Raw genomic sequence first — 21,375 nt, forward strand, 5'->3', positions numbered from 1 at the left:
GATAGATGTTGTTTACCTTGACTTCCAGAAAGCTTTTGATAAAGTTCCTCATCAAAGGCTCCTTAGAAAGCTTGAGAGTCATGGAGTAAAAGGACAGGTCCTCTTGTGGATCAAAAACTGGCTGAGTAATAGGAAGGCTGAGGAATAGGAAAAGAGTGAGTATAAATGGGCAGTCTTCGCAGTGGAGGACGGTAAGCAGTGGGGTGCCACAGGGCTTGGTACTGGGTCCCATGCTCTTTAACTTGTTCATAAATGATTTAGAGTTGGGAGTGAGCAGTGAAGTGGCCAGATTTGCAGATGACACTAAATTGTTCAGGGTGGTGAGAACCAGAGAGGATTGTGAGGAACTCCAAAGAGATCTGTTGAGGCTGGGTGAGTGGGCGTCAACGTGGCAGGTGCGGTTCAATGTGGCCAAGTGCAAAGTAATGCACATTGGGGCCAAGAATCCCAACTACAAATACAAGTTGATGGGGTGTGAACTGACAGAGACTGACCAAGAGAGAGATCTTGGGATCGTGGTAGATAACTCACTGAAAATGTCAAGACAGTGTGCGTTTGCAATAAAAAAGGCCAACACCATGCTGGGAATTATTAGGAAGGGAATTGAAAACAAATCAGCCAGTATCATAATGCCCCTGTATAAATCGATGGTGCGGTCTCATTTGGAGTACTGTGTGCAGTTTTGGTCGCCGCACCTCAAAAAGGATATTATAGCATTGGAGAAAGTCCAGAAAAGGGCAACTAGAATGATTAAAGGGCTGGAGCACTTTCCCTATGAAGAAAGGTTGAAACGCTTGGGACTCTTTAGCTTGGAGAAACGTCGACTGCGGGGTGACATGATAGAGGTTTACAAGATAATGCATGGGATGGAGAAAGTAGAGAAAGAAGTACTTTTCTCCCTTTCTCACAATACAAGAACTCGTGGGCATTCGATGAAATTGCTGAGCAGACAGGTTAAAACGGATAAAAGGAAGTACTTCTTCACCCAAAGGGTGATTAACATGTGGAATTCACTGCCACAGGAGGTGGTGGTGGCCACAAGTATAGCCACCTTCAAGAAGGGTTTAGATAAAAATATGGAGCACAGGTCCATCAGTGGCTATTAGCCACAGTGTATGTGTGTATATAAAATTTTTTGCCACTGTGTGACACAGAGTGTTGGACTTGATGGGCCGTTGGCCTGATACAACATGGCTTCTCTTATGTTCTTATGTTCTTCGCTGAGGCACAGCCCTCAGGCGCCGCTGCTCTCGGGTGGGGTGGTGCGCCAGTATGCCGGCATGCATGTAAGTTGCCTCTGCTGTGGCACAACTGGACTTCTGCAGGCACAAATGCAACTGCGCCAACGTAGGGCATAGTTTGCTCCTAAAGCACTTTTCTCCCCACTCTACCCCTCCTGTCCTCACTTTTAGAAGATCTGAGGCTGACCAAGTTCCCTTCTCTTTCAGATCCCTGCCCTTTCTGCCACATCTTTGCAGGCTGCAGCACAGACAAAGCTGTAAGGAAAACGTGGAATAAACTCTTCATCAAAGCTGCAGGGAGAATGTGGAGTGGATTTGCCATTAAGGTCTCTGTGCCCAGATAGATAGGTCCATTCCACATTTTCCTTGCATCTTTGTCTGTGGTGCAATGTGTTTCAATGGAATGGAGATCAGTTTCCTTTCAGTGTTCCTATACAGACAGCTGAAGCTCAGACTTCCTAGAATTATGTCCTTGCAAATAAAGGGTTGATGCTTTGAGCCAGCTTGTCACTGCTCAATGAACCCGACCTAGTGAGTACTCTAATCTTAGAACCACAGGCAAACGGGCATATTACGCTGGAGAGCCATTGCCACTCTGAGTAGACCCAAGTTGGTGGGGGGAAAGAAGCTTGCAATGCCATTTCATTGTTTTCCTAGGCTCAGAGCATTTTATATTTTTAATTTCTGCTGTGATCTTTGTGCTTTTTCTTGATGTTTTATTTTTAAAATTGCATTGCCAAATCCCACTATTCCCCCAATTTTCCATTTTAAACAAAATATTGCAAGAGTTTTAAACATATTTGTATTTTAAGTTAAAAATAATATCTTTATTATTTGTGTCCTTTATAAAGTTTATATCTTCACTACCTCACTTTACGTTTTATGGCACATATAGCCCGGTCTGACACAGTCCCATTTGTGTCAGATCCGTCCCTCCTAACAAATGAGTTTGACACCCCTGTTTTACCACAACATTAGGGGAGAGTTTGCTTACTTATTTAAGTTGAAATAGAGCATTAAACTCACGTTAATCCTGATAGAATAAATTTTGAGTCCAGTGGCTAAGACCAACAAAGTTTTATTCTGGGTATAAACTTTCGCATGCATGCACAGTTCTTCTTTAGATACCTGGTAGCTAATCCTGATAGACCTTAGTTAGAGCCTTCCATTCTAGCTATTAAACAAACAAACCAATACATACAGTATGAAGCTAGCAGGAAAGGTTCTTCCCATTGTCAATCTGAGAAAAACTAAAAAAAGTGCTGCTTGGCCAAAGCTGGTGATCAGCTATTCCTACAATGAATTATGATAGGAGGGATGGATGAAGAAGGTTTTCCAATGACAACACACATGCTTTAAATATCCTGCCCACTGTACATCATACATTGTCTAGGCTGCATAAGGCAGTCTTCTTAGCCCAGTCATTGCGTTTAATTCTAAAATGGCCTTTGTACAAATAATGATTCCTGTTCACAAAAATGATTTCTGTTTTTGGGATCATTATTATGGTTGCCAGCCTGGCAACCCACAGGAGAGTGTGGGGCAGCAATATGGGAGGCAGCTGTCAGCAACTGAGTTATATCACATCCAAGAAAACTAATTAGTGATATTATGTCTCTCTAGAGATTACAAGAAAATCTATGGTAAAACCATATTTTTAAACCAGAGATTCTTGCAAAAATTACATCATACTAATGCTGATGGAGTTTTGTAATTTTCTTCTTCTTCTAGAATGCCTATGAGCAACTTCTGCTGAGAGTAGGAGATTTTCCCCTAACCGGCATAAGACAACTTTAATTATTATTGCATGCATTCATTCCTATCAGGGAAGTCAGGATATATGATCACTCTATTGCTCATTGTTATGAAACTTTCTTTTCTATATGATCTGAATACTTTCTTTTAAATAAATTAATGTTCATATTGTTTTACATATTTTGCTTTTCCTTAGTCTGAGCTTCACAAAATATTCACATGTATTAAATATGTACAATGCCATGCATGATAACTGTACAAGTATTCATTTTGCTGTATGTGAGGCAAACTAATAGCACCAGTAAAATGCAGAACACTGAGACTTGCATTTGACAGTACAGACATTTTGTACATGTTTTTACTACATATGTCCATATAGAAAAATACCATGTATTAACTGTGATAATATTGTTAAAATACTATATGATACTTTTTTTTGGACAAATATTAATCTCATTCTGTATTTGATCAAGAGAACAAACTCAAATGTTCTTGGTGTGAAAGACAATATCAATCAATGGTTCTGGAACAATTATGTTCTCTGAATATTGATTAGAGAGAATCACCAGATGTACACCTCACTCGGCAATGTAACAAAATGACCCTTCTTTGTAATGTATCATTTCTTTTGGAAAAGAGGTTACTCATGTTTAATGGAAGAAAAACTGCAAACAATTTGGAAAGAGTTGGTTAATTAGACCCAAACAGAAGAACAAATTCAACCCATTAACTGTAAGAGCTATTTGAAAGACAGATGGATAAGCAAAGTTGCTCTTTCCCTTTGGCCTTAGTTTGAAATATCTGGGGGGGAAATGTGTGTCCCTTTCCAATGTCCCATAGAGTGATATTTAAGATGGAAGAACTGCACAAAATTATGAAAAAGTGTTCCTGTGCATTTTTATTCTTTTCTAGATATCTGATAATTCAATTACTATTTAAAAAAAAAAGTAAAGGTAGTCCCCTGTGCAAGCACCAGTCATTTCCGACTCTGGGGTGATGTTGCTTTCACAACGTTTTCACAGCAGTTTTTATGGGGTGGTTTGCCATTGCCTTCCCCAGTCATCTACACTTTCCCTCCAGCAAGCTGGGTACTCATAAATGCCTATAAACTGCCAACAACATATTTGATGGCATACAGAATATTAATTCCTCTCATTGTAAGTCATGGTGCACCTTCATTGAACACATACATTTCAAAAATGATTGCTCTTTTTACTGATATAAAAAATTAAAGTTTAAAGAAATTATTTATACAGTACCATACTCTTTGGAAGGAGCTCTCTCTGACCTCTGGGAAATATGATTGTGTTGCTGAAGGATTCTCTCTCACATTATAATGTTAAAGTTAAATGGAACAATATAATGTCTGAATGTTACCTAGGTTTGTATTATTTAGTACTAGAAGTAAGGTCTGTTGTGAAGAAAAATACAACGGGCTCTAGAAGGAGGCTCTGGGTGAGTGCCCTCCACCCTTGCTGTCTTCCAACCCACCCAAATGAAGGCATTGACTCCCCCCCACCTCAAGGGGAGCTGATCTCTGTCATCTAGAGAGAAATTGTAAATCTGAGTGATATCCAGTGGTTCCCCAGGAGGAAATGCATTGTACCTGTCTGAGGTCCTATCCCTCCTCAAACCCCACCCTCTCCAAGCCCCACCCCTTAAATTTCCAAGAATTTCCTAACCTGGAGTTGGCAACCCAATCACCTTCCCTTTATTGGTCCCTCTGCCTTCAGGTTTCCATCGCCTTCCCCCTCCCTGAAGCCTATACATAGGAAAATGACAGTTTTTCTTCACAATGTGAGGGAGACCAAAGCAGCTTACACCATTCTCCTCTCCCCTCTTTGATCTGAACAACAATCCTGTGAAGCAGGCTAGGCTAGAAATCTGTGACTGGTTCAAAATTACCCAATCACCTTCCAAGAATCTGTGTCTGGCAGACTCCGCTCTGAAGCCCTAACTCCTATGCCCTCCTCAAACTCCACCACAGAATCTCCAGGAAATTCCCACCAACCTGGAAAGGTACCATTAAAGGCCTCTGGGAGAGTGCCCCCCCAACCTTGCTGTCTTCCCACCCAAGTGAAGGCACTCCCCCCCCCCCCCGGCCTCAAGGTAAGCTGATCTCTGCCTTCTGGCTAGTAGTTGTAATTCTGAGTGATCTCCAGCCTAACCTGGAGATTGGCAACAGTGGTTCAGCAGGAGAAAAGGCCTCTCCCTCAGAGGCCTATAGTGATACCTTAGGAATTTTCCATCAACATGAAAAGGTACCACAAAAGGCCTCTGGGTAAGTGCCCCCCCCCCCGCCTTGCTTTCTTTCCACCGATCCGAGTGAAGGCATTAATCTCTCCCCCCACCTCAAGAGGAGGTGATCTCTGCCATCTGGAATTTCCTAACCTGGAGTTGGCAACCCTGCAGCCTCTAGTTAGGAAAAGGAAAGTCTTTCTTCATATGGGGAGAGGGAGACCAAAACAGCTTACATCATTCTCCTCATTCCTCTCCCCCTCTTTGATCTGAACAACAACCCTGTGAGGATTCCCTGTCTCCTTCTCAGACAACCATCCTGGAGTCTTCTCAGTCTGGTGCCAAAACTTTGGAACTCTCTCTCCAGGAAGATTATTCTGTCTCCATCTACCACTGCCTTCTGCCAGTGTTTGAAGAGTTTTATTTTGTTTGGTGTTCCTACACTAATTGTTATTGGCTCTCCTTCTTGGTGTTTATGTGTTTTATTGATTTGTTTAAATATTTTATATACACTTTTATTTTAAATGCTATTTTAACATCTTGAAGTTTGCATGTTGAAATGTTTTCATGTTTGCTACCTTGGGGACACTATTTGGATGAAAATTTTGATAATGTTTTAACTAATTAATTAAATTAAATAGCTTATAAGAATCATTTCTAAAAGACAATAAAAGCTTATAAGAATCATAAGTCGAAAAAGACAATAATGAATCAAGAAAATATAACATGTAAATAAAAGACAAAAATGTGCATTGTAATAAACAGAATATCTTCTAGGGCTTCTAGTGTCCAGGCCCCACTTATGGACCTCCTGATGGCACTTGGGTTTTTTGGCCACTGTGTGACACAGAGTGTTGGACTGGATGGGCCATTGGACTGATCCAACATGGCTTCTCTTATGTTCTTATGTTTTTAGAAGAATTGTCAGTTTTTAAATTTTCAAAACTTATTTTTATATATATATTTATTTAGTTAATTCATTTATACCCCACCTTTCTCTCCAATGCAGACCCCAGTCAAATTCTATGGCACAAGTGTGGATTCTAACATGAGACTCCCAGATATTGGTTCAACACTAGTCCAGCACTCTTAACAACTAGACTGACTCTCTTCATGACGAAGTGCAGAAAGAAAAGCAATAGAGGAGAACCACCCCCCCATGTCCACTTTTAATTTGAAAGTTTAAAAATGACAATTCAAAATTAAAGGCACAAGTCACATATATTTGGAAGACAAGTACAGAATGTCTGGGCTTACACAAAGCCCAATACTAAGCCTGTGGAAGGGAAAAGAGTAAAATTCCATTAACTTGGATTACTATAATTTCTCTAAACATGAGAGCAGCACCTATGCAGTCAAGCTGCCTCCACACAGAGAGAATCCAATACGAACCTTGAAATTGGTTTCTTTGTGTTTGCACAGTAATGTAGAAAAGGTTTTGCAGAACTTAAGTTAAATTACTCCCAAACAGCAAACAAGTGCTTTACATGTTTAAAATGACAAAATGTGTCATACTATTTGATTTATGTATACACAGAATTATCAGCTTCGATATTACTGGAGTGCTCTATAGTTTTATGTACCATGCCATTTATATCTGAATTATGATTAAAACTGTATGAAATATTAATGTGTGGATGGGGAGAGATTAGTTCATTAATGACAAATTAAAGTTGACATCTATTATTTAGTATGGCAGTTCAGGCTTCCAGTTGATAGAGCTTATGTTGCTTTAATTATTACTCTGGTTTGCTAGTCCTACAACACAGGTCAGTGCAGGAGACATGCAATGAAAAGAAAGTTTTAATACCTTACTTTAGATGCTAAAGTCAATCCAACTGTACAACCATTCATAATCTATGAAGAAATACTTAAGAATACATCGTGAATTTTAGTAACCCTTCTTGAAGGAATTATCAATCAAAAAGTTCTTAATGACATTTAAGTTAATTTACTGTATGTGTTGGGATTAACTAGTTTAATTAGGCCAGTTTCCACTAGTTAGCAGGGTGCTTAAATAAAGCTACAAACACAGGAGCATCACTTTACCAGGTTACTTAGCTTACATAATTACACAGAGCCATGTTGCAAGTAGGGGTGTGCACAGAAAAAAATCATCTACATTTGGATTCAGGGGTATTTGGGGGTAAAAGTATTTGCAGGGGTGGAGTGGGGGTGGGGTGTGAATATTCTTGAATATCAGATTTGGTGCCTGAATCTGATTTGGGAGATATTTGGCTATCCTGAATATACAGCTCCATTATACCCTATGGGCCATTAAAGTCAATGCAAATCATAGGGTATAATGGGGGGAGGGGGTTTAAGGGAGAGGCACCAAGTTTGCAGTGTAGCTTCAGAAGCTTCTCCCTCAAGGAATCCACAAATTCCAAAAAGTTTGGACTAGAGGTTCCCATTCTATGGGACCCCAAATTGGTTGACCCTTCCTCATTGGTCCAATCTTTTTGAAACTTGGTTCTCTCTACGCTGCAAATTTGTTGCCTCTCCCTCAAACCCCTTTTCCTCCAGCCCCCAGATTATACCCTATGGGATTTTGCCATTGATTTTAATGGCCCATAAGGGTATAATAGAGCCAAATAGATTCAGCAGTATTCAAGACTGCTGTATTTGGCAGCCGAATCAGATCAGATTCTCTGATACCCAGATTCTCTGATATACAGCACAGAATACAGCCGAATCAGCTGTTATTCAAGATTGTATTCAGTATGGTCAAACTGAAAGCATACCCCTAGTTGCAAGTTTAAAAGGAGAAATACTCCTCTCTTTATTTGAAAAGTACACTTTTATATAGGAAAGAGTAGAGACAGGCTACAGTTCTAACTTACTAGGTAAGGTTGGAAGCAGATTGCAAGAAGGCCATCTGCCTCATAGTGTCAGGAGTGAACATCATATTGTTCCTCCTGGTGTGTGCAGGGAGAAGGGTATTGTGTGTGAGGGAGAGTGGAAGGAAGTTGTTCCCTGTCAACACAATCTACACTTCAAAGGGATAGTGGCAGAAACGTAAACACAGGAAGAAAAGGTCAGTATGACTATCTAGCTATCTAGTCTGTTGCCACAATGTCTGAAGGCTGAGACAGGGGACAGTGCCTTCACTTCCAACAGTAGGATTCAAAGGAAAACAGGATCCTCTTCAGCTCTCCTCTCCCTCATTAATAATTTTATGGTGGGTTTTTAAAATGGAAGGTGGGATCCCTCTGGTTTCTCTTTCTGTGGTCTTGGCTTTCTATTTGCTGCCATAGCAGCAGGAACTTTCCCATCTAGACTACCCAGCTGCGAATCCCCCACCATGGGGTGGAAAGCATAATTCACAGAGAGTAGTCTGAATCAAAGGCACAATGACTTCACTACTGAGATATTACGGAATAAAAACAGAACGTAGAAAGGCCTATTAGCAGAAGTCCCATTACTCATACATGATCACCTTATTTCTCTTGCATGAAGAGGTGGATTTTGAAATAGTCTGTGGCACAAAAGGTAAGGACAGCTGTCTTTTCATTAGCTGGAAGAAGTACACAACATCTTTATTGGATCATTCTAATCCTGCATATTATAATTAATTCAATTTATAAATGCAAGTGTTCAATAGTGTTCATGATTAGAAAAAATGTTTGGAATATGAACAAAATCTTGTTATAGGCAAAGGATTCCTTACACTTCTTAAATCCATGGATCAGCTGCCACAACTCTTCAACTCTCATTTCCTAAGCTTATTGGATGAGTTGTAGTTCCTATATTTTCAGTTATTCCCAAATATCTAATTATCAATTCATTACAAGTTACTGAAAAATGAAGCATATTAGACATCAAGAAGTTGAGCTAAATGTGCATTCTTATTTTAGCCTTAATTTAAATGAAATATAAAGTCCCATCTATTTTATAGTTATCTGATGGAGGATTATGACAGTTGTAAATGTCCCAATTAGCCTTTACAACTAGCCACAAGTGGTTGCATAACTCACACCAACAATTTATCAATGTACTTCTGTTACAGCTGGAGGCCTTTAACAATAAAGGGGCTTCCTAACATGATTACTCATGTTGAAAGTTAACAAGGACAAATGTTACTTTTTAAACAAGTATGATGAAGGCTGAAAATGTCTTCAAACACTCTTTAGAAATTGGAGGCTGCAGACAACACAGAATGCTCTGTTCCATACTCTGATGAAATCATTGGAAGCCTACCAAACCAATGCCCTATACTAAATGTACATTATCATCCACATAGAACAACAATCATACTTCATAGGGATATGGAGGTATACAAACAAATTGGTACCAAGGGCACACAATCATCCACATAGAAAATTCAGGCTGTACATGCATAGTTCTATAAAATTACCATCTCACAAAACAGCTGTTTTTGAGGAAGCAGAGATAGTTGTAGTTCCTACTATTCATCCTACTTCCAATCACTCTAATTCATATAACTGCAACTGTTTTTACCAGACTATACATCTTCAGCCCCAGCTTCAGTACTGGTTTGGAACTAGCAGTTTTAACCATTATGTACACTATTAATTTCAAAGATTGTTATGGATTACTGTGATCCCTAGTCTTGTTTGAAATAACTTGCTCCATGTTTCTTTATTGCTGGAGCATTCTTGATCTACTGACTACTGCTGTAGTTGGTTCCTTATATCCAGTTTCTTATTCATTCCTTTTTTGTGACTTTTTAGTGAATTCAACCAAAAACACTGAGGATAGTTTGAAAGTTCTGAATCCCAAAATAAGGTCTAGACCACCATATATCATACACCCTCTCATTCAGGGGACTCTCCTCTTTGAGAGCATATATGGTGTTTCCTGGTTTAAACTGCAGGTCTCTTACCAGCTACTCCAAAGCGGGGTGCTCCCACAACACTCACACAGGTAGACACTGTTGCCAGACCTGCAGTGGTGCCTAGTCTAAGCACTGGTTCTGGCACTGTTATGTCTTGCATTTCAGTCCTGAAGTTACAACACAGCGAATTCTACAGAGGTGACCAGTGGAAGCCCACTGGTCCCCGGATGAAGCTCGCTAATACGGTCTGCCAATCAAGATCTGTGGCGGGAAGTTTAACTGGCCAGGATTGGACCTGGCCAGACGGAGGGTTGTTTCGGGGTATGTATATAATCGGGACCCGGCCCGCGTTTCCTCGCCTTGTGATGTACTTGCCAATAAAGTATGTTGCCTTCAACTCGTCTCATCACTCAGTACATTACAGGCACCATAAGCTTCTATTTGGAGTGCCACCAAGGTGCCTATATTCCAAAGGAAATTTGAATAAGGAGCTTATTTGGGGGTATAGCTTGGCCCCATTTTCTGCTTGTGTGGTGCCAGCCTGCTTTGGAGCTGCTGGTACAAGAACCACTCTTTGGACCAAGAACCAGCATATGTCCTCTAGAAGGGCAGAGTCTCCTGAATGTGAGGGTATATGACATGTGGTGGTCCATACTTTGTTTTGGGGTGTTGGGGGCAAAAAGCCAAACCAGCTTTTTATTCAAATCCCCTTTGGAATACAGGTCTCTTGGTGGCACTCCAAATAGAAATTGTGGCGCCGGAACCAGTGTTTGGACTGGGTACCACTGTATGTATTCTCACAAGCGGACAGTCTCCAGAGCATGGGGATGTGTCACTTGGGGTGGCCCCAAGATTGGTTTGGGGTACAGGCTGGCCCCACTGTCTGCCTGTGTGAGTGTCCTGGGGCACCTCACTTTGGAACAACTGACACAAGAACCACACTTTGGACCATGAAGTGACACGTAACCTCTTGAAGGGCAGAGTCCCCTGAATTTAAGAGTATAGATATATGGTGGTCCAGACCTTGTTTTGGGTTTCAGAGCTTTCAAACTATCCTCAGTGTTTTTGGTTGAACTCATTGATGTCACAAATGAGGAATGAATAAGGAACTGGGAATAAGGAACCAATTTCAGGCTCTTGGCTATTGATCAAATACACAGAGAAAGTGACATGTTTGTGCCTTTGTATTTTGAGATGCTGACACATTGTAACTGGTAAGAAAAGGCAATGCTAAGGATGCAGTACTAAGTCTTCCTTCCTTTTGACTGCTTGCTCTCTCACCCTCATTTTTCTACTTTTACTGTTTTCTTATGTTGGATGACTATTGTCACTTTCACTGTCTTGCACTTTTTAGTTATTAATTTGTTTTGGCAAACATAGGAAATGAAGCGCAAAGAAGGGAACTACAGTTTTCTTACATCTGTGTTCAGTTCTGAGATCACATACTTGATTCTGTTAATCTCTCCATTCCAGAGAAAGAGCAAATTGCCCTTTCTTTATGTGTAGTTTAGTCTTTTACAGCCATAAAAATATTTTCTCCTTTTTGGACGGTATTTTTGTATTTGTGTGTGTGTGTGTGCATGCATGAACATGCACCTGGAAATCATGGCAACCGCTGGTGACTGACCCTTACAGGAAGCCTGGAGGATATTCAGAGAAGCGGCTGAATAAAGTCTGCCCCTGCTCTCCTGACTTCTGGTATTCCATAGAGGTCTCCTATGTAAATACTTGCCAGAGTCGACCCTGCTTAGCTTATGAGATCTAACGAAATTGGGCTTGCCTGGGCTATCCAGGTCAGGGCAGCCATAAAAATATTTTCAAATAATAGTAATGAAGCATATGCAGTCGTTGGTGATGAGTATGGGATAATTATACCCCACTCTATTAACATATAAACAGAAACAATTTTATATTTATGTTTGGGGGCCTGCCTATATGGGACTGCCTTTCTCCGCATGTTCCCCAGAGAGCACTGCGTTCAAGGACACAAAATCTATTGTCCATCCCCGGACCAAAGGAAGTCAGGCTATACTCCCTTTGGGCTAGGGCTTTTTCAGTGGCGGCACCAGAAATGTGGAATGCCCTCCCAGAAGGCATTGTGGAATCCCAGAGCCCTGCGGGATCTTTCACAATTCTGCAGGGCCTGTAAAATTGAACTGTTTCGATAGGCCTTCAACACCTGAATCTGGGCGATAACCACCACCTCTCACCGCTGAGGAGCTACGAATATCATGGGCTCATCAACAGAAAAAGAAAGATTCTGCCATATCAAAATGTATAGCACCACAAAATGTTTTAAACGTATTTTATGGGTTTTAAATTGTTTTACATAATTGATAGTTAGCTGCCCTGAGTTCACTTGTGGAGAGGGCGGGATATAAATTTAAAGTAATAATAATAAATGATATATTATTCCAATTTCAGTGCAGTGCTATCATTGTTGCTAATTGCACAATTTTTACTATGAACACAACATAACTCAGACTTAAAAGCAGTTTACAACTTGATAAATGGTCATGCATATTGGAGAAAAATTAATTGGAAAATAATGTACTAATAAAGCAGCATCTTTATCCATCATAGGCCAGCTAGCCTGCAGGCAACAATAATAAGGAAAAAAGCAGGCATGCATTGAAATCAACAAATGCTGACTCAGAGGAATGATAGTAAGATACTTAATTTAAAAATTTATACCACTAACACTGATGCTGTTAACCATCTATATGGAATACATAAGATGGATACTCTTGATAGTAATTACCAATTTGTTTTTCAACAATATACAGCATAGATGATATTATAATCCTACAAGTGTCCTAGCCACTCATTTGAAATATAAACATATAAATAAAAATATACTAATAGATCAGTATGGCTGGATCCAGACCAGCATTTTGAGCCAGTAGATGTACAGGACATAGGCAGACCAAAAAAGCACAACCAAATGCACATTAGGGGTGTGAAAAAAAAATTACGGATTTACACGGATTCAGAAATACACGGGGCCAAAAAATTTGGAATACCGTGTATTTCCAAATACCGGTACTCGGAATAGCCGCATATATGGTAGGTGCGTGGCTATCACCGAATATACTTAGCTTTACAGGACATCATAAATAGATCCCTTCTGGAGGGGCATTTTCCAACACCCTTGAAAGAGGCTATGGTCCGCCCCCTCCTGAAAAAAAGTACAGCAGATCCGGCCGAATTGGCAAATTACCAACCAGTCTCTAATTTACCATTTTTAGGTAAAATTATGGAGAGGGCAGTGGCGTTGCAGTTGCAGGGTTTTCTGGATGACGCTTCCATCCTAGACCCTTGCCAGTCCGGCTTTTGTCCAGGTCACGGGACGGAGACAGTACTGGTCGCCTTGGCAGATGACCTCCAGCGGCATCTGGCTCGAGGTGGCCTGGCGATGCTGATGTTGTTAGATCTGTCGGCTGCATTCGACACAGTCGACCATCAGCTACTGACCCGCCGCCTCGCTGACGTAGGGGTTAGGGGGTTGGCTTTACAATGGCTCTCCTCCTTCCTCGAGGGTCGGGGACAAAGGGTGGCAATCGGGGATGAGCTGTCCCAGAGGCGCAAACTAGATTGTGAAGTGCCTCAGGGAGCAGTTCTCTCCCCGATGCTATTTAATATCTATATGCGCCCCCTTGCCCAGATTGCCCGGAGGCATGGGCTTGGGTGTCATCAATATGCAGATGAAACGCAGCTCTATCTGCTAATGGATGGCCGGCCTGACTGCGTCCCAGGGAATTTGGACCTGGCACTGCAGGCCGTGGCAACTTGGCTAAGGCTGAGTGGGTTGAAACTGAATCCGATGAAGACAGAGGTCCTTTGCGTGGGTCGGGGCGCTTTGGGGAGGGAAATACCTCTCCCAGTTTTTGACGCGGTTCCGCTGAAAGCGGCGCACTGGGTCAGGAGCTTGGGAGTTCTACTGGAGCCTTCACTATCAATGGAGGCCCAGATAGCAGCCATTGCCAAGTCAGCCTTTTTTCATCTAAGGCGGGCAAGGCAGTTGACCCCCTTCCTAGAGCGTCAGGACCTAGCAACAGTGATTCATGCAACGGTCACCTCGAGATTGGATTACTGTAATGCCCTCTACATGGGGCTGCCTCTGTGCCGAACCCGGAAGCTGCAGTTGGTGCAAAACGCGGTGGCTAGGCTGTTATTGGGGCTCCCAAAATGGGAGCACATACAGCCAGGGCTGCGCGGACTGCACTGGTTGCCAGTTACATACCGGATTCGTTACAAAGTGCTGGTTATTACCTTTAAAGCCCTATATGGCTGAGGACCTGCCTACCTGAGGGACCGTCTTTCCCCGTATGAACCCCAGAGAGCACTGAGGTCAGCAGGGAAGAACCAACTGACCATCCCAGGGCCGAAGGAGGCAAAACTGCAAAGCACTCGTATGCGGGCCTTCTCTATTGTAGCTCCACAGAACCAGCTCCCAGAAGAAGTGTGGGCCCTGTGGAACTTTGAACAGTTCCGCAGGGCCTGCAAGACCATCCTTTTTGGGATGGCCTTTACCGATTAAAATGACAGAGGGACTCGCCTAAGCGATTTTCACCATCATGCTGAAATAGCACCAGAATGTTAATTTTAGAAAATTTTAAATTAGACTGTTTAAAATTAGCTACTGTTTTTAAATATTTATTGCATAATTTACTGTATTTGATGTTGTTAGCCGCCCTGAACCTGCTTCGGCGGGGAGGGCGGGATATAAATAAAATGTTGATTGATTGATTGATTGATATACGGCCCCATTTTACCCTATGGCCTTTGAAATCAACGGCAAAATAGGGTATATTGGAAGCCATCTAGAGAGGAGGGGTTTTGAGGGAGAGCCCCCAAATTTGCAGGATACCTGCAGGGGACTCTCCCCTACAACCCCCCCCCCCAAGTCCCAAAAAGTTTGGGCCAGGGGGTCCTATTCCAGGGGCACCCAAAGAGAGTGCCCCTATCCCACCATTATACCCTATGAGCCATTGAAATCAAAGGCAACATAGGGCATAATTAGAGGCTACCAGGGGGCAGGGGATTTGAGGGAGAGCCCCCAAAACTGCAGGGGACTCTCCCCTACAAAACCCCCAAATCCCAAAAAGATTGGGCCAGGGGGTCCCATTCCAGGGGCACCCAAAGCCAAACCTAATGTCACACCACAGAATCTCTATCGGACCCAAATGCACTACATCCATCTATCTACTCTATGAACCCTGCTGGCCTGGAACCAATATAAACCCAGTCGCAAATATTACTGCCATACAAAGCACAATCTGCTCAAGGTCTGCTCTGTAGACCTGGCTGCAGCAAACCCAGATGCCAGCTCTCCAGCCCTGCCCCAAACAACACGGGGAGAGCTGGCCAAGCACAACAAGCCTGCTGATTCTGGGTCTCTCACCCAGGTGCCAGCTCCCCTGCCACAGAACACACAATCTACAGATGCCAGCTCTCCAGCCCTGCCCCAAACAACACAACTCTCAAACAAGAGAAGCGGTGGACAGATCCAAACAACAACAACAGATCCAAACAGACCACTGAGGAACAACTGTTTAAAAAGTGACCCTTTTTAACAATGAAAATTAGGCCAAACAGCACCTCCTCCACAAGAACCAGAAGAGAAAAGAAACAACAGCAGCACAACACAGCAGCAACAAATCAAACACAGAATCCTTTTAAAACAGTAAAAAAAAACCCTTGACTTTTAACAATGCAGGAACTTTACCAACCCCTCTCCCCCAAAAAACCTTCACCTTAACCCCAAGAAATCCAAGCCACCCAAATCAGGAAAAGTAAAAGGACACTGCACTTTTAAAAGTCCTCTCACTAAAGTAAGATATGGGCAAATTGGCAAAAAAACCCCCACCCCCAGCAGAACCCCCTAACCCTAACCCTAAATAATCTACTCAGCACTCACTCATCCAAATCTGGATAAGTAAAGGGACTCTGAGTCTTAAAAACTCCTTTTACTAACTAAAATAAAAACAAGAACCCCAAGACTGCCTTACCTTAGACATCTTCTCTTCTCCTAGCAGGTCAGGCAAGGCTGAGAGAGAGCAGCAGCAGCTGAGGCCAAGAACCAGTGCAGCAAAATCTCTCTCACACACCAACACAGCAGCAATGGAATGGAGTCCAGCGAGGCAGACTTTTAAAAAAAGTTATCTGGCCCTACACAGAGCAGTTTCAACAAATACCACTGCTCTGTGATTGGCCAGAGAACACTGTTTACTTGGATATCCAAGTAAACAAAAGAACAACAGTGTTGCTGATGGCTGGGGAATTAGCTCAGCCATCAGCTACACAACAGCTCTGCAAAGCATGCATTTGTAATGCATTTTGCAAATGCATGCTTTGGATTGGCTGCTGGGGCTCCTCTCCCCCTCCCTCCCTGATCTCAGGGAAGCTATGGGAGAGGCGGGAAAAGCCTTCCAAAGGCAGGAAAGGAGGCAAGCAGCTTCCCTGAGGCTGCAGAAGCTCCTTTCCCACCTTTTTCATGGAGTATATTGCGCCGTATACTTCCAAATTCATTTTGAAGTATACGGCGCCATATACTTCTTTGATTCTGCCGAATCAAATGCACACCCCTAATGCGCATGTCTGCTTCCCGTTCCTCTCCTGCCCTCAACCTGTCTGAGAGCCATCCCACTTGTGCCTCGAAAAGCTACCACTTTGGAAGTGGTAGCTTTTTGTGGGACGGCCTGGGGGCGGGAGTGAGACAGAGGCAGCCCATCCTTTGTATATTTATTTTAAAAGGATTCTTCCCTATTTACCATTTGTAGATTCCATGAAAGGAGGAAAACAATAGCTCACTTGCTAATGATTTATTTTACCTATAAAGCAAGACTGGCTAGAATAATCCTTTATGTGAGGGTTTTTACAATCCCTTAGCAAATTATTTCATTTGGGCAGAAAGCAACAACAAAAATGTTAGAGGTGCCATAAATGTCCTGGTGAACATGTTTGTTTGTTTTGACAACTACAGTGACTCATGAGTCATGTCTTGGATATCCTTTATTCACCACCACCTGATTCAATTAGATGTCAATTAGCTTTATGACTGCACAATTTATGTGGTGGTAGAGTTTCATTTCCTTCTGCTTTGCACTCACTTTTAAATATGGTCAGTTGGTAAAATTCTTTTGCGTAGTTCAGTTATCAGCCAGTTTATTCAATTTTAACAGCCCAAAGGCCTTACACAATAAAACACAGTTATGAATTAGAAATCACAGTACATCAGAAGTTTGCCACATTTGCAGTACAGCTTTTGCAGAGGCTATTCAAAAGTAATCTTGAGGTGTCAGAAACAGTCAAATACTTTAATAGCCTGTCAAGAAATTGGACCGTCAATTCATTTTCATGTAGTTATTTTGGTCCTCCTAAAATCACTAGCATAAGTTCTTGTCCTATCGGGTCAAGAGGCCTGTTATTCTAAGTTACAAATTGGGTCTCTGGACTGGATACTAAATGTTTGTTTAAGCAAAGATAAGGATTGGTATGTGACCTTCGTAAAAAGGGTTCAACTGAAGCTGGTACCAGGCAGGGTGTCTCCCTAATTACAAAAAGCATTCCATACAGCTGGAGGGGTGAGAATCAGGACTATCCTAAATCACCCCTTGATTGGCAATTAGAGTGGAGAGTGACTTCATCGCTCTCTGACAGGATTGGTTGCCAGGGGCCCAGCAGCTAATTGGGACTGGCCATAAAGTGTGGCTATCTGAAACCCACTTTAAGTCTGATTGTACTCAGACTTCCTACTGGTACCTGTATGTTGTAACGCTGATCATCTAAACTGCTCAGGCCTTCTGCTGTGTCTTCTGTTGCAATCCTGATGTGCGTGGCTGAATGCCAAGAATCTGCTGTCCCATCCTGATTTCTGCTGGCTGTGTTTGGGTAACTATGTCAATTGTATAGCTAGGCTGGTGAAGCTTAAGCTTTGTTATTTTCATTCTTTCCTATAACTACATTTCATTTTTATTTGCACATATAATAAAAAAAATATTTTTAATATAGTTAACTGTGTGGACTCTTTTGCTATCAAGTCTCAAAGCCTAAATCTGGTGTCTGAAATCATGGGCTACCTGCTAGAGTGATAACTCTTGTTTGTCATGTGAGTCTACATTGCAGGGTTCTTGCTAGTCTCCCAGTAATGACTGGAGAACTCCCCAACCTCCTGCTTAGGATGGATACTTGGGGTGGTGGCAGTACTTGTTGTTTGTCAGCGAGTTGCCTTTGTACCTTTGGATAAACAGTTCCAGAACCAAAACATCATCTGTTTACCAGGATGGCTGTAAAAGAGGCTAGCAGTTCTGTTGTTAGTTGAACAGTTTGATTCAACTCTCCAAAAACATGGATTTGCCAGTTCATGGATTAATCCAAGCTTGGTTTACAAAGATGACTTGGAATGATTGCCTGCGTTTGCTCCAGAAGCATCACCAGGTAACTATGCCTAGGCTATAATTGTGTAGTTAGAACTGTAACTGGTAGTTCTTTATTTTCTGCATCACTGCTAAATTCCTTTGAAAATATGCTGTACTCTTTAATAAATACCTTTTGACAATATCTGGTTGTTCTGAGTTTTAGAGATTACAATCTAAATCCAGTGTTTTAGACCAAAGCATCCACTTACTGGTAATCTGTTCATAGAAACCTATTCTGCAAGTGTTCTGCCTTGCGGGTTTGGTGTTCTGGTTTACCTTCAGAAGATAGCTTGGAACAGCAAGATACCTCTGTAATTTCTAAGAATTTAGCTAGATTTCAAATTGCAGAACACCATCTACCAGTCATATATCTAAGACTAGACAGAGCTTGGAAGCTAAACAAGGTTAGTTACTACATAGATGGGAGGCCAACAAGAAAGGCTGGTTACATGCAAAGGAAGGCAATGGCAAAGCATCTAAGCTCATCTCTTGCCTTGAAAAACCTATGTGGTGTTGCCATATGTCTATGGTGATTTGACAGCACATTATGAATTATCGCAGTCATTCTCCATGACATTGTGTGGTCTATTTTCCCATAAATTTCTGGCGGATGGTAAGCCATACTTGCAATCCATCAACCGTGGCAGTTGCAGATCACAGCTCAACAAGAGACTGTTACTGAACAAGCTCACCACAAGTGCCAAAGCAGCTGCCAGACACCGCCCCCCCCCACAAATGTCCTGTGCCCTGATGAGGGTGGGAACTGGGCAAAGGGACAGACCATCCCACAGAAAAGTGTCTTGCACCATGTCTGAACTCACCGCCGGGCTCATGTGCTGGCAACATTTCATGCCACCAAGCCTCCAGCAAGGGGGGGGGGAGGAGGTTTGGGGTGCTTGCCTGCACCTGTCTCTGTGTGACTGCCATTGTGTGTTGATCTTCCAAAGATCAGGTACTTTTTGGTATTCTGAAATGGGAAAAGTTAACAGCAGAGACTTCACTACCCCTTGCATGTCAAAATCTCACCCTGAACTGCTAAGTGCTCTCTCTCTGTGCATCACTGCCAGTCTGAGAAGACAATACTGACTTTGATGGACCCAGGGTCTGATTCGGTATAAGGCAGCTTCATATGTTCACCCACCACCTAATTCCAATTCCAAAAAGCTTTATTGGCATAACCACCCACCACCAAAGTGACTTGCCCCTCACTCTGTCCACATGGCAGGGAGCTCTGAGACAGGCACCCTACCTAAAGGGTTGTGTGAGACCCAAGCAAAAGTTTTTGTAGGATGCAGGGGATGCAATTGGGTCCTGGGGAGGGGGCTTGGCTTCTCCAGGGAAGGAGAATTGCCTGAGTCTGCAGTTGGTTCCCTGAGGACTTTCAAAGCTAATGGGTAGGGATTCAGCGGTAGAAGATGTTCTTTTTACTTTCAATGGAAGCCTATGGGGTATGCCATGTTTTCCCTCATTGTAACTGTACACGTCTCTCAGGGGACGTTACCAGGCTGAAAGCTTAGAAAGCTGACTAAGTTGGTCATACCCCCAACACCATTCCAACTATGCTGACATTGATGTCTACGCCTCAACTGCGCTGATACCCAGCTGCCATACCCCTCAGCTGGCAGCTGTGAGTGGCCAGGCGCTCTGTGCCCGTCTGCTGGTGTAAATTCCATTTACACCAATGTAACTGGTCTTACACCAGTGTAACTTCAATTTACGCCAATATTAGTTTGTTTCCAGAGCACTCTAGCTCCCCCTTTAGGATTGTGCTGTAAATAATTGAAGTCATTGATATTCCAGAAAATATAAATAACATCACTCTTAGAAGTCATTTCATTAACTACAGGCAACCAAAGTCCATGAAACATGGATCCTGAAACTTGAAATGCTGTATAAAGTCTCTCTGTTCATTGTTGAGTGAGCCTTATGTCAGCCTTGAAGTGTTTGGAAAGTGGTGCACTGTAAGCCAAAATGCCCTCAAAACGAGGTTGGGGAATTAGTTTAATGGACACTTGGCTTTAATAGGAATCTTTTATCTATGTATACCAGGCTCAACCATTCAGAGAGTGATGCTCAATAAACATGGACTCTAATTTAATAAAAACCAATTGTAATTTATTTAGAATAATAGTTCTTTCATACAAGGTAAAAATACAAAACACTCACACATTCACACAGGTCTAAGGAAATACAGATAGATTGATAGGGGTAACATATATGGGTAGACAAACAGGGTCATATTTACCATCGTCGTCTTCAGAGAAGGTTTCCAATGGCGACATAAGAGGACAGGGGAAATGGACCCAAAACTGTGGCCAGAATTGGGGATGGATCTAGACAGTGGAACTGGGATACTGTTAGATGCACACATGAGTGGAGTTGGGTCAGAGGTTAAATAGACTCTCTTAGACCCCTTAGGTGATGGGAGGTCTTGGGGAGGAGCAGGGGGAGGCTCTGCGATGACCAAGAAGGCTGGACATCCCTTGCTGACACCTAATTGGATGCCAGTTTTGACCAATGAACTTCACCTTAGTCTGGTGAAGCTGGAAATTTCCAAGCTGCAATGCTGCCTGGGGCGGCTCCAAGGTATTAGACTGGGGTGAGAATGGGAATGGCTGGATACTTAAGGTTAAATGGGATTAGCTGGGAAGGTGACAATAGGGAATCAAATACTGGCCTAGGTACCACCCGGGTTAGACAAAAGACTTGATGAAGACAGGAGATGTCCTTCCTCTTATCTCATCTTCTGCTGGGCAAGATTTATTGTTCTGGTATTGCTGAGCAATTAGGATCAACAGTGGAGCTATTAATCCATTCATGAGGTAAATGAGTTGCTTGCAGGCTAGGGTGTGTACGTGTGACTTTCCCACTAAGAAGGAATGAGTTCAGCCTGGTGGGGTATGCTTGGGTCAGGAAAGCAAGA

This window comes from Heteronotia binoei, chromosome 3 (assembly GCF_032191835.1).
Source record: "Heteronotia binoei isolate CCM8104 ecotype False Entrance Well chromosome 3, APGP_CSIRO_Hbin_v1, whole genome shotgun sequence".
Lineage (NCBI taxonomy): Eukaryota > Metazoa > Chordata > Lepidosauria > Squamata > Gekkonidae > Heteronotia > Heteronotia binoei.